The sequence below is a fragment of the Pseudophryne corroboree genome, chromosome 7 (genome assembly GCF_028390025.1).
Source record: "Pseudophryne corroboree isolate aPseCor3 chromosome 7, aPseCor3.hap2, whole genome shotgun sequence".
NCBI lineage: Eukaryota > Metazoa > Chordata > Amphibia > Anura > Myobatrachidae > Pseudophryne > Pseudophryne corroboree.
This window is the reverse complement of record NC_086450.1, coordinates 275,285,861-275,299,700: the sequence shown is the minus strand read 5'-3', so window position 1 is coordinate 275,299,700 and position 13,840 is coordinate 275,285,861. Positions and strand designations below refer to the sequence as shown.

At 39.6% G+C, this 13,840-nt stretch overlaps 1 protein-coding gene and 1 pseudogene across 1 annotated transcript in view; one reads left to right on the top strand and one right to left on the bottom strand.

The window, feature by feature from the left end:
* TMEFF2 (transmembrane protein with EGF like and two follistatin like domains 2) overlaps positions 1 to 13,840 on the bottom strand; it is a 1,119,215-nt gene that overhangs the window by 315,236 nt on the left and 790,139 nt on the right. The gene's annotated exons all lie outside the window — the stretch shown is intronic.
* Positions 11,262 to 11,380, top strand: LOC134946094 (5S ribosomal RNA; annotated as a pseudogene).

Below are 13,840 nucleotides of genomic sequence, written 5' to 3'. Positions count from 1 at the left end.
CAATGAGGACTGTGCTGCCAAGCCACCTATAGCCGGAATTGGGCCTAATAGAGATGCCCACCTGAGCCATCGCAAAGTCCTCAGCATCTGCCTACACATATGTAGGATTGATGTAATAATAAGGAACATCAACTCCCTGAGTGAATCTATGGTTACGCTGACTGGCCACAGCAGTAGCAACGCTGCCGCCATATTTCTCTGCATTCATGTCTCACAGCTGAATGCAGATACTCACCCTGGAATCGGCTGTGACATCCCTTCATTTTTGCCACCACTCCCCATTGCCTTCCCTAAACAGTCCCTTCCCATCAATCACAATGCGTTTAAATTCTCACTGTGAGCGATATCGCAAAGGTACCTTGGTGCCTGAACAGTGTGATAACAGCTCAGTCGCGTGAACATTGGCATTGCATACAAACATAAATTAAGGTTTCTACATAAACAGTGGTAAGTTCACTACTGTCTGCTACATATTGCACTGCTGAAATAGCTATTTTTAGTGTATGAAACTAGTGCTAAAGTGTTAAATGGTGCCCTTTGTCACAAACGTCAGAAAATGCAGTGTCTGGGAATGATGGTGAAGGAAGTGCATATGGAGTCATTTATATACACTCGATCAGTGTCGGACTGGGGCATGTAGGGCCCATCGGGGGAATGCAGTGGTAGAGGCCCATGTTTAGGGGTGTGGTCAGCCTGCAGAGGAGGTGTGGCCTGCCACCTCATTGGTTTGACTAATCATTAGAGAGTGCAATGTCTGGGCCCCTTCATAATTATATACAGTAAATTTAGTTGCTGCATGCATGATAATGTACCAGATTAATAACAGCAATGCACTGTAGAAAATACACCATAATCCAGTATAAGGTAACATGTATAATGTATAATTCAAGTGCACAGTCTGGAACCTGATTCTTAGAGCAGGACGTGGGGCCCCAGACAGTGTGCTTTATTGGTTCAGAATAAAGATGCGCGTTGATCCCCCCATATTTGGTTGATAAAAATCAATAAAAACAGACATTTGGAGTAACAATCTGTATTCCAAACCATGGGAAGGTCTGAACCATGGCTCGTTTATGGTCGGCTCTCCCTAGTAGATCCGTACTGGGTTATGGTTCGATTCGGATTTCTGGAGAACCGAACTGCACATCTCTAGTACAGAAATATATTAACGTTTACATTTACTATTATATATTTTTACTAAAATGTTATCTATTGGCAAACATTATCATTATTTATAAAAATGAAGAGAATAAGGATTTCCAATTATAGCCGATACATTTTTGATGGGTCGTAATGGATGAATATCACGATTAATGACCTATGGTCATTATCACGGTATCCAATTAGGGTCCATTTTAATAGGTCAAAATGGACCTGCGATCACGCAAAAACATATGAAATTACATGGAAACACATGGGATAAGTCCCCGATACCACATGTTATAGTGGCTCTGGCAGCCGCTTAATGCGGAATATGCACCCGAATAATATTACACGATAAGTGCCAGCATGGGGGTGGGTGCAAACACATCAAGGCTAATAGGATAGCCCCCGGCGATACAATTTCCCGCATTCATCAACCATGGGTAATTGAATACCCCCATTAACTCTATACTTGTTGAAACCTGTCTGCATTATAACTGTATATTCTAGGAGTGAAGGAATAAACAACCAAGTTCCTGAACAGCAGGGCACATACAGCATTTAAAGCATTTTAAAGCATTTTGGTACTCACTGTAGCGGTGCCAGTCAGAAACATGTTTTCAGACATATCATCTGTACCAAGTATAGGCTAATGATGGTGGCTATCAAGAATTACATATAGGGATGAGTATACGCATTAACTGTATACCTGTGTATGCAATGCGGGATTACTTTTGGCCAAATTGCAAGCAATTTTGCTTCAGGCCCAAGATTTCTACAATTATATAAAACTACATTAGCGTGATTAACTAATACAGGAACCCACAGCAATTTTTGGAAGCATCCCCAATGGGTGTGTGGTCTGATGAGGGGGTGGGGTTTGTTGAGGAGGTGTGATCCCTCCTCATAGAGCTTGATTGTACGCAATTGCAGCCTTTCTTGCGTCTTTTGCTGCAGTTGTGTCTGAGACCAGGAGCGTATTGTGAATTAAAAGTGGCCCTGTAAAATTTTGTAGAAGTAGCACAACATCGACAGCACAAGAGGTATAACATACCGTGTAGCCATGGCAGCATCACTGGATGGCAGAGCTGCTGTACTGCAGAGATGGAATAATAGAATGAATAGGCACAATACAGTGTACTGAGTGTGGTGGGCTGCCTGTCATGTGAGGGGTGGGGCCACATGGCAACACACAAAACAGACCCCACAGACACATCGGCCTACAAAGAACCTTCCTGGTGAGCCCTATGGCCAATCCGCCCCTGATATCTCTTGATTAGGAGTTTCAGGTGGGCAGGTTGTATCCAGAAAAAAATTACAGGGGTGGCACCATAATTGAAGGGAGCATGGTTGCATTTTGTGGCCAGGTGGGGGAGTGGGTATGGGGCCACACACCTCTTCTGGGAATACACAGTGTTCACCTACAGTTGCTGTACCAAATATTATAGCAAATTAATATCCCAATTATATCTGTAGCAGCTCAGTGATTGTCGTTAGTACTGTCAGTAGAAATGCTGAATGTAGATGGCCAGGAACCTGGGGTCTGTCTAGGCCCCCAGACAATTTAAGATAGTGAGGAATTACGTTTAGATGCACTTCTGCCGCCGAGACTCAAATGTTAGGCCACACAAAAATAAATCTAGCTGCCTGGTTTTATTAGTCTGTCAAACTCTTCAGTGGAAAAAAATGTGCCAATCTTATCCAGCCAGGACATATGACTTGAAGTGGTAACTTTTTAACCCCAACTGTTCTGGGGATTCTGCATCTTTGTGGTTGATACTATACATCAGGTCAAGTTATTCTCCCTCTTGCAAAGAAAATAGGAAGCTCTGACCAAACAGACAAGGGAAGTAAAGAGCAAACATTGCATTTCATGTTGTCTTTCAATAATATAACACACACAGAGCCACCTGAGCTGAGATATACTATTTCCATTACAGCATAAGCAGTAATATGTTATTAAATGAGGAATGTCCCCTCTTATAGGTTCATTTTTAATAACACTACTAATTGTAGTATATGAAGTACTTTGCCAGGCAATTACTTAATATACATTGTTGTGTCCTCCATACAATGCAGATAACATTCTAGTGAACGCAATATCATACGGAGCACATTTTAGATTGTCATACAAAACAAGTCATCCTAGTCACTGTTAGGCAACATAAACTACATCCCAAAGACCAATATTTAATAAACAGAGGGTATTTCCAAATGATGGATTTTGCCAAAAACCATGATTTCTCCATTCCAATCCTCAAGTACCACCAACAGTTAATGTTTTGTGGACGTCATTATTCATGCACTGGTGAGTTAATCTATTTTGCTGGGTCTGCAATTATTCCACCTGCTTCAATAGATAGAAACCCTCAAAACATGACTTGATTTGGTTGCTTGATGGTTGAGACTGAAAACCACTGCCATAAAGCAATAAAATAAATAAAATGTACAGTACATAAACTGAACAAGACCTACACAAGGTATGTTCTTAAGATATCAGACAAGTCGTTTGTCTTGGCATAACAATTGATATACATATGGTGATAGTCACATTGCAACGTGCCAGGACAAACTGCAGTATATCTCAAAGACAAAATAAAAAAAGACCTCATAAGCTCTGCTCTCATCCTCATCTCTCCTTCTTTGGTTATTCCACCTCCATTCTCCTCCTTAGTCATTCTACCTCACTTCTCCTCGTATGCCAATGCACCTCACCTCTCCTCTTTTTTAATTCCATGTCACCTCTCCTCCTTAGTCATTTCATTTCAGTGCTCCTCTTTTTTTCATTCCTCCTCACCTCTTCACCCTTAGTCATTGCACCTCACCTCTCTTTTTTTCACTTCACCTCACCTCTCTTCCTTTAGTCATTGTGGCTCTCCTTTGCTTTTTTCATTCCACCTCTCCTCCTTAGTCATTCCACCCCACCTCTCCTCCTTAGTTATTCCACCACAACTCTTCTTTTTTTTATTCCACCCCAACTCTCCTCCTTTAGTCATTGCACCTCACATCTGCTTATTTAATTCCACCTCACCTTAAGGAGGTGGGGCTACTGAGCAGGGGATGGCTGGCAAATTTTGGCCTGGGACAAACAAGAGAAAGAGGAGCAGGCCATTTTCCCAACATGCCAGCAATAGAAATATGCACCTTGACAAAAACTTTGTGGGTGTGGTTTATCTAATATGGATCTGCTAAATAATGACTATAATTTTAGATTATTTTTTTATTATGACCAATAAACATAATGACAATTAATTATAAGACACACCTATTTCAACTTAAAGGTGTTGGATTGCAACTCTGCTGCCTCTAAGTATCACTCATAGCTGGTGTAATATTCAGTGCACTGCAAAACCTAACAAGATATCTGGTCGGATTTAATATGTTACATACACTTATCAAGACCCCCCCACACACACACACACACACACACACACACACACACACACAATCATTCTGACTTACATTGTCCTCCATTATACACTCACCAGCTTGGCTGAGCATGCCTGTGCTCTCTGTTGGCTGGTGCTGTGAACTGCTTGAAGACAGCACAGAGCAGCTCTTCCAAGATCCCACAGAGTTCACTCCAGCATCTGGGTGTCAGCTGCATTGAGCATCCTCCTCATATACATGGGGTCGGCGTTGGAGAAGGGGGGAGCAAGCAAAAGCTAAGGGGCAGAGTCATACTTATGCAAGCAAGCTCTGCTTCTATTTTTATCTTATCGGCAATGCCCTCAGTAATTGCAATAGTAAAAGGCCCAAAATGACCATGGGGGGGGGGGGGGGGGGGCACACTCATGCCTCATAGCCACCTCCCCTGAATCCACAACTGCAGGTGGGTATTGTAGGGTTATATTATGAAACATAGAGGGTGACATCTGATTGGTTAATCACTCCATTATTTTCCAGCCTTTCTTAGTCAGTGTCTGTCAAAACTATTGATCTTTGTTTACTGCAAACACTGTAAACAATATCTCTACCAATACTACATGTGCGTTAAACTGATAAAAATTTATAAAGAATTGTATAGCTTATACCACTTAAATAATGTGAAATGCACTCTGTTACATGCAGTTATTCTTCCCAATACAATCAGAATAAATACAGATAAAATAAAAAAATAACATTCAAGTAATATTATCATGAATAGATAGATAGGTAGATAGATAGATAGATAGATAGATAGATAGATAGATAGATAGATAGATAACTTACAGTATACAGTAGCTTAAACTCTTTTAGCAAATATAGCAAAATGCAGCCCTAAATATATGTTAATGTACCATATGCTGACTTTCAGCTTTAGCACAACTTAGAAAATATGGACCTTCATTACAGACATAGCCAGAAAGTGCCAGATTGCCAATAGTCATTTGGGAGCTGCAGCAGGATATTAAATGAATTCAGGGGTTCCATTCCCTACAGAATACTACTTCCATCAAGCACAGTGTTGTAGACCACATAATGCTGTGCCTCCTAATCCTTTCTTGGGTTTAATTAGGGCCTTTGTTTCTTTCATTGACAAATACACATACCAACAGATGGAACGGAATGATAGATTTTAGGAGTGTTTATTTTCACAGTGGGGGAGGAAAGAAAATTGCATCCTGATTGACCCACATATTGTTTTTTTGTATCAAACAGCCTTTCACCCTGCTGATAGCTCTGCGAGGTGTATGCACAGGCTTTGAGAACTCTGTATGGGCTGAATTCATGTCTGGAAAGAAAGTATGCTGTGATTTTATATGTGCAATTCACTAGTCAAATGTACACATATGAATCAGAGAAGCAGAAGGAACTGAATGGCTGTGCTTTACTGAACTATATAGTTAGAAGAAAGTAAAGAACTAAAGTGCTGTATAGTAGGCAACATGGGAAGTGGTTACAATACAGCTAGTCGGGATCCCGGCAGTCAATGCCGATGCTGGAATCCCAAATAGCGGTGAAATGCCGCCGCTGGACTACCAACGCCACAGTCTATTCTCCCTCTGTGGGTGTCCTCAACATCCATAGAGGGAGAATACAACCTGTGCTGAGGGCAGTGAGCCACCGTGCCTGCAGCGTGGCGAGCCGACAAGGGGCTTTCAAGCGCTCACCCCGCTGCCGGCCTTTACGGCAGACGGGATCCCACTGCCGGGATCAATACAGCCGGGTTCCCGTCCACTAGCAATTTATACTAATCCCGGGAACATAGTGAGCTGCAAAAACTTACAGAAGTTCACAGCACAGGTGGAAATGACATGTCTAGTTAGAAGAGTCATGCAGAAATATCTCTCAGCATGCCACTGTGCACCAATAAAGCTCTGTTTATCTATTTATCTATTTCTACATAAAAAGCAGGAGTCTCAGTTACAATAATTTGCAAATATATGATAAGTCACTCACCATGTCACTGTGCTCCTGCCAATAGAGTGACCTACATTGCACCTCTAAATAATGAGAGTCCCCCATAATGGCAGCAATAGTATTACTGTATGGGTGTAGTATGTGTGACCGGCAGACAGGAGACCGCAGTCAACATGCCGAAGCTGGGATCCCAGCAGCGGAATCCCAGCAGGGGGCTATCGAGTACAGCAAGGCCTTTGTGGGCTCGGTGGGGACCTACGGTCACCACTGGTTCTATTCCTACTCTATGGGTGTCGTGGACACCCACAAGTGGGAATAGTCTCTGTTGGTTGGCATGCCGACCATCAGGATTGTGAGCGAGCGGGATGTTGGGAGAGGTTATATGACCGGCGGTCTCCTGACCGCCGGTCACATAACTACATCCCCTACTGTAGGTGCTCTTTCTCAGATAAAGAACCTACATATAGAGTAAACACTTCACAAACAGCAATACAGGAATATAATTTGATTTTGAAATTTATAAATTCACTGCATATGTCTTTTTATTAATCTGCTTTTATCTACACAGTGTATCCATAAAAACCATGTAGACTAAAATTGCAAGTTGACTTATATAAAAGGGCTACGACTAACAATTACAATAACAGCTTGTATTCAGCAATACATTTAATATAAGTACAATATACAAAATATCAAGCTATGTCAGGTTATGCAAACTTTTACATCAACATATATGTGACTGTTTTTATTACCTCTTTATTATAAAGAGCTTGATCTAACTTTTGCACATTTTATATAGTTGCCTTCTGGGGGAAACAATAAAACATATATCCTTATGTCAGTCAAGTAAGCCCACGCTCTATAAACGTGTTATTTTAAAAGTTACAGAACATTTTAGTATGTTTTTTGCATTCTGCTATTGTACATGTTTTAATTTAAATTTCTTTATATTTTTATGTTTTAAACCTAGCTTATTGTTAGAGTTAAAATAAGGCAAAGCATTCAAAGACCTAACATGTGAGTACAATATTACCTTTTATATTTGACTTCATTTCAAAAGGTTCAAGAAAACAGTGAAACATCCAATAGTTTCCAAAGTAATCGGTACTGAAGCATGACATCGACCTAACAAATGATTTACATGGTATATGCTCATTTAACAACAATGCCTCGCACAGAAGCACCCTGGACACTGGACAGACATCCCAAGCTTTATGATGTCACATAGAGTAGAAAGATGGTTGCAGGTTACATTCTTAGGCACCCCACAATCAGTAAAACAGTGCTGTCGAGATAGAGACCATGTTGCCCCATTGTGCCTTGATTCTAGTCATATACCACTCCGTAAGGTCCTTATTAATAGTAAGGCATGCAACAGAATCTCAAGTTGAAAAATGAGAAAATTTATACAAGCTGTTTACGTCTATGTACATGCGTATATATGTATAAGTAGCCAGTCTTTTGCACTATACCTTCTTGTAAATAACCACAAAAATATAAGATTCAATGTTTTAAGTAATCTCATTTTGCACTGCTCCACAAAACTCGTGGCACATGTGTTTACTCTGCCCTTTACCTGCCCTCATTGTACTCGGTCCCCCTCCTCAGCCATTGCAATCTTCTGTACTGAAGACTCTGCTATCTACTTTACAGATCTATGCACACAGATGGAAATTTATGCTTGCACAAGTTGTATTGTGGGATCACAGGGGATTTTAAGCCTAGATTTCCCTCAATGTACATAGATCTATAAAGCAAGATAGCAGAGTTTGAGGTGCAGGTGATTGCAATGGCTGATGAGATGGACAGGGTACAATGAGGGCAGGTAAAGTACAGAGTACGCTCACCTGTGGCACACATTTTTTGAAGCAGTGCAAAATAAGATTATTAAAAAGAAACAAAGGGATAAAAGAGAATTAATCTATAGGCATGTTACTTGCTGTGCTAATGGGGCACACCACCGCAAAAGCACTTGATTCGTACAGTAGCTCATAGCTGGTCATTAGCTCTCATCCTATGCTTTTTATGGGACCCATTGTGGCACCAGTTGAAGCCCCTTCATAGGGTGATGGATGACTTTCCTCTTTCCAATCTTTGGGTCTAGCTATCTGTTCTCTCTCATATCTGCATTTATATTTTATACTTGTATGGTTTATTTTTTTAAATGGTTTGCATGTATCGGATGGGCTAACAAAATCCCTTAGTCCTGGTTTGATATAAGGGTGAGTGGGCATGCATGGGAGAATGAATGGAGTGAGGATGGGAGAGAGTGGGAAGGAAGGAAGAGAGTGGGAAGGTGGTGGAGGGTGCATGAATGGACGAGAGCGTGGAGGTACTGTATGTCTGGCCTCCTGGGAGATAAAGGACAGAAGGGACTGGAACAGTATGGTGGTGTGAGGAAGAACCAAAACTTTGAGTAAATAAAACTCAGCAAAAGTGTTTGTGGAATAAATTAGGGAACATAAAGGAAATGTTTTGCTAATTTCTTGGAAATTTTATTTCTTTGGATGTTTCATTATGGGAATTTTTTTGTTGACTATGTACCTTATTTTAATTCCGATTATTTATTGTTACACTGTAAATATGTAAAATTTGATGCTACTTTAAATAAAAACATTCCCATTAGAAAGCTTCCAACACACACAAAAAGTGAAACACATAAAAAAATAACCCTAAAATGGATACACAATATTGGATTACCTGTCCAATCTTTATGGTTGGAACGAAAATCTGGTAATGTATGGAAGCAATGACAATTGACCATTTGCTACCAAAAACTGGAAAACAGACAAAAATGGACGTTCGGAAAAATTGGTTAAATCCATTTGATTTGCTTTTGGGAGCAAATGGTTGATTGACATTTGCTCCAAGACATTATCAGATTTTCGCTCCAACCAGAAAGATTGGACAGACAATCTTATCTTATAGTGTGCATCCAGCTTTACGGTCATGATTTCATTAAAATTTTAAGTAAGGCTAAACAAAGGGAATTTAAAAAAATATAGAAAAGTATGCTTTAATGAAAGTGGTCATTCTGAAGTGGTAGGATGCAGAATTTGACTTTTCCACTTTTGCAATTGTGTACTTCCCGAGATTTATTGACCTCTCTGAACATCTATGAAGAATTCTAGTTTGTGAAGGCATTTCCCAAGAGAGGAAAGGTGGCTTGTATCTGTGCTGGGCAATCTATCTGGGAGCATTGGTCCAAAACCAAAGCATCTTGAAGTATGCACTAAGGCCTCTTTTTAAATAAGCTTACTGAATACTAATCAAATGGCTTGTTTGAAAGTAATTTAATACAAAAATATTCAAATGATTTGGAAACATTAAACTCAGCAAGCTTACAAATATAAATATATGAAATGCATTATCTTATTGTTACTTTATTTCTTCAAGTGTTATTTAATAGTAAGTGACATTCATGCAATGCTTCAATGAGCATTCATAAATGTTTGTTAATGCTAAAATAGCTTTGACATGTAAAATGGCTTCACTGTGGCACACATTTATGAAATCAGCTATGTTCAAACAAGCTGTCTTGGGTACATGACTAACTTATAATCACACACCAGCGAACTATTAAATGAGCTGACAAACACTTGAAAATTATTGTTAATACACTATACTATTACACGAGGAGACTTGCAAAGCTATCCTCTCTAAAAGCACATAGTGATGAGAGTTCTAAGAATGGCTGTCAATAACGCATGCTACAAGTATGTTAATAAGTGCAACTGACATTTCTAAATAATACTTTCCAGCCCTACTAGAACATCCAAGACTCTCCTAAATTTTGAGGATTCCCCGGACTCCCAGAAGAAAAGATGGCCCTACCACATCCTGTCCCCATTTTCTAGCGACATAGGCAAGATGGGAAGTAATGCTATGGGGCCATGGGGAAGGGCAGGGCCATTATAATGCAGCATTTTGGCCCCAACACCTCTTTGCAGGCATGCAAATTTTGGCATTATGCTGCAATGGGACAGGACAAAACACTCTGCATCATTAGGTACCACCTAAGAATCTCAGAGGGGAGAAATAGAAAGTCAGCAAGTATGTGCTAAAAAATAGGCAAATGTAATCAAGGCGAACAAGCCACCCTGGTGAAACGGTCCGTCTGTGCTCAGTGATGCTGAACTCTTTCTAGCTCAGATCACTTTTGGGACTCCCTGGTATTGTATGTGCCCATTTGGACTCCAGTTATTTAACTGATACTGATATATAATCAATATTGTTTTTTTCCATGTTTGCTATTTTTGATCCTTAATTATTGTTCTAAACCATTTTATGGTATTTCCTTTTAAATGTAATACTTTTTTGCAGAATCCTTTCTGCATAAACAGGGTCTTATACCCATTTTGGTAAGCCTTTACCATGCAGCCTGTGTTTACTTTCCTTTTTCCAATTAATCGTTGATTTCATGATTGTTTTATTTCATAATTTACTTAATTTTTTGTTAATTTGTGATCTCACCACATTACCATTTCTTCTCCTTCTTCTAATTTTCCCACCACCCTTTTTTTCAATAGGTAAGCCTAACCCACCTCTCTCATCCACTGTCCGCTATATATCTATATAAGACAGTGGACAGCAGAAGGCAGGGTTTCCTCCCTATTCTGAGCATATCTCACTTCTATTTTTAGTACCCTCTCATCCAGATGCGAGACCACTCTCTGCAATGCTCACAGCAACAGAGAATCTGCGCTAGAAACTGGACAGCAGAAGTACCTTGTTGCTCACTACTCATTACACTCTCTCATTTGTGTCCTAGTGTTTATTACTGCCATATTTCAGCAGCAACGCCCAATCTCATCCGACCTTGGAAGCTAAGCGCTGATAAGCCTGATCAGTACCTAGTAGGGTGACCCCTTGGGAATATCAGGTGCAGTAAGATTGTGACCTCTGATCACAAACAGCAGAAGTGTTAGAGCAACTTCTGAAACTTATCCATTCCTTATCCAACTTTCCCACAAACCTTCTATTTATCTACAATTGGCTTTGCCTTTAGGCTTATTTATCAATGCTCTATTGTATCTTTAATAATCATACTTTTATCTTAAATGCTTTGTTATCTATAAGGATCTAGCCTTTTAGCAAACAGAATCTCTACCAGGTGATTACCCTCAGTCATTTGACATTTCAATTATGAACCTTTGTGCCTCTCATCTATTCTCATGAGGTTTTAGACTAGGTGCTTACCTACAATTATCACTGCGGTGATTATATGTACATATCATTTACCTCTACTCCAATTTTGAATTTTGATTAACTCAGGCACCTTAATAATATAAATTTTTTGTAATTTTTTATGTTTTTCAGTATATTTTTCACCACAGGTGCCCATAATTTTGTATCAGGCTTATCCTGATTTCTGTCAATATATATGTTTACTTTGTGTTCTTGAACAATTTTTTTGTATCAAACTCCTCATTACTTTTATTCGTTATTAATTAAATGTTAAGTTTTCGTGTAGAAAAGGGAATTGACACAGCGCCACTTGTGAGGTGGGTTCTCAGTATAAAGTGAATAAAAATGCTAAAATTTATTAAAAAACACACGCAACCTTACTACAAGGTGTCTGCCAACCCTTAAGAACGCAGTACTGGTACAGGACTGCTGGGAAAATTTAAAAAATGGGGGAATAAGGGTACCGGCGACTGGTGTGATTTAAAATGCAATTGTTAAAAGATTGATTTAAAAGCCAAAAAACTATATAATGATATAAACAAGTTTATTACTCACATAAAAGTAGGTTTAAAACATAAAACTACTAGTAAAATCTTAAGAATGCAAATGTCTTAGTAAAAAGTCAGCTGTGACGAAACGCGTTGGGCTCCCTGTGGTGACCCCCCTGTGCCTATTTTAAAAGCTAAGTTAGAACTCCTTACTTTTTACTAAGACATTTGCATTCTTAAGATTTTACTAGTAGTTTTATGTTTTAAACCTACTTTTATGTGAGTAATAAACTTGTTTATATCATTATATAGTTTTTTGGCTTTTAAATCAATCTTTTAACAATTGCATTTTAAATCACACCAGTCGCCGGTACCCTTATTCCCCCATTTTTTAAATGTTAAGTTTTAATAAACTTATTTCAAATTTCTAAGCGTGCCCCATCATTAGGTACCACCTAAGAATCTCAGAGGGGAGAAATAGAAAGTCAGCAAGTATGTGCTAAAAAATAGGCAAATGTAATCAAGGCCATAATTTAGAGGATAAAATTAGGACATAAACATATGAAAACTAAAAATTGGCTTTAATTGTGAATTTTACATTTATGTATCCTAAGACACCTGCAATTAAAACTAAAGCATATTTAAACATTAAGAAAGTATAAATACTGCCAGTGTACAGAAACAGCAATCTTCATTGTCAACTTGATGATCATGACTGCCATATTATAAACTTTCTTATGTTATGCACTTACCCTCTGTGAGGAAATAAAGGTGGCCAATGATGTGGGCAAAGCAACTCATATATCATCATCATAAATGGTCTTTCCCTTGAATCATGGCCATGCCCAGAGGTGGTAGGAAAATTGTTCATTTACAGTTATTTATAGAGTGCTAGCATATCTCATTGCACTTTACAATTGGGTTTAAAATAGTAATAACAGAGCAGTAAGAGGGTCCTGCTATAGAAACATACTGTCGAATTTGACCGCAGATAAGAACCACTTGGCCCATCTATTCTGACCCTTTTTTACCATATTGTTACCTTAAACCTTGATCCTTTTTTTTTTGTAATGATATCCTTATATCTATCCCATGCTTGTTGTCTAGCAAAGTTTAAGGATCCGGCAGCTGAGACTTGCCCGAGGAGGTAGATGGCTGTGGGTGAACAAGATGAGGGGGTTGGATATAGTTCCTTCACATGGGACATGGAGCAATGAAGAACGTAGGCAGGGTTGAAAGTCAATGAATAGTATTTATTATGTACAGTGCTGAGGTAGAGGACTGTGGCTGGAGCACGATGGTTAAAGAATGTAGTTGCGGGTAAAGAACTGCAGGTTGTGGTTTGAAAGACGAGGTTGTGAATAATGAACTGCGGAACTGTGTATGGTGGTTAAAAGACGTGGCTGGAGACAAGGACTGTGGACTGTGGTTTGGAGGATGAGACTGAAGATAACAATCTGCAGGTTGTGGTCGGTGGTACAAAGACATGGCTGGTGAAGTAGATCTGTGGAGTGTGGAGTGAAAGACGAGGCAGAAGACCCGGGGCCGACTGTGCCCAAAGAGTCTTACTGGACCGGGTTTTCCAGTAGCGCTTCCACAGGCAGTAGCAGGTTAGGAATGGCAGGACTGCAGCAGCAACAGAGAACCAACCAAGCAGGAGCAGGAGTAACCAGAATACG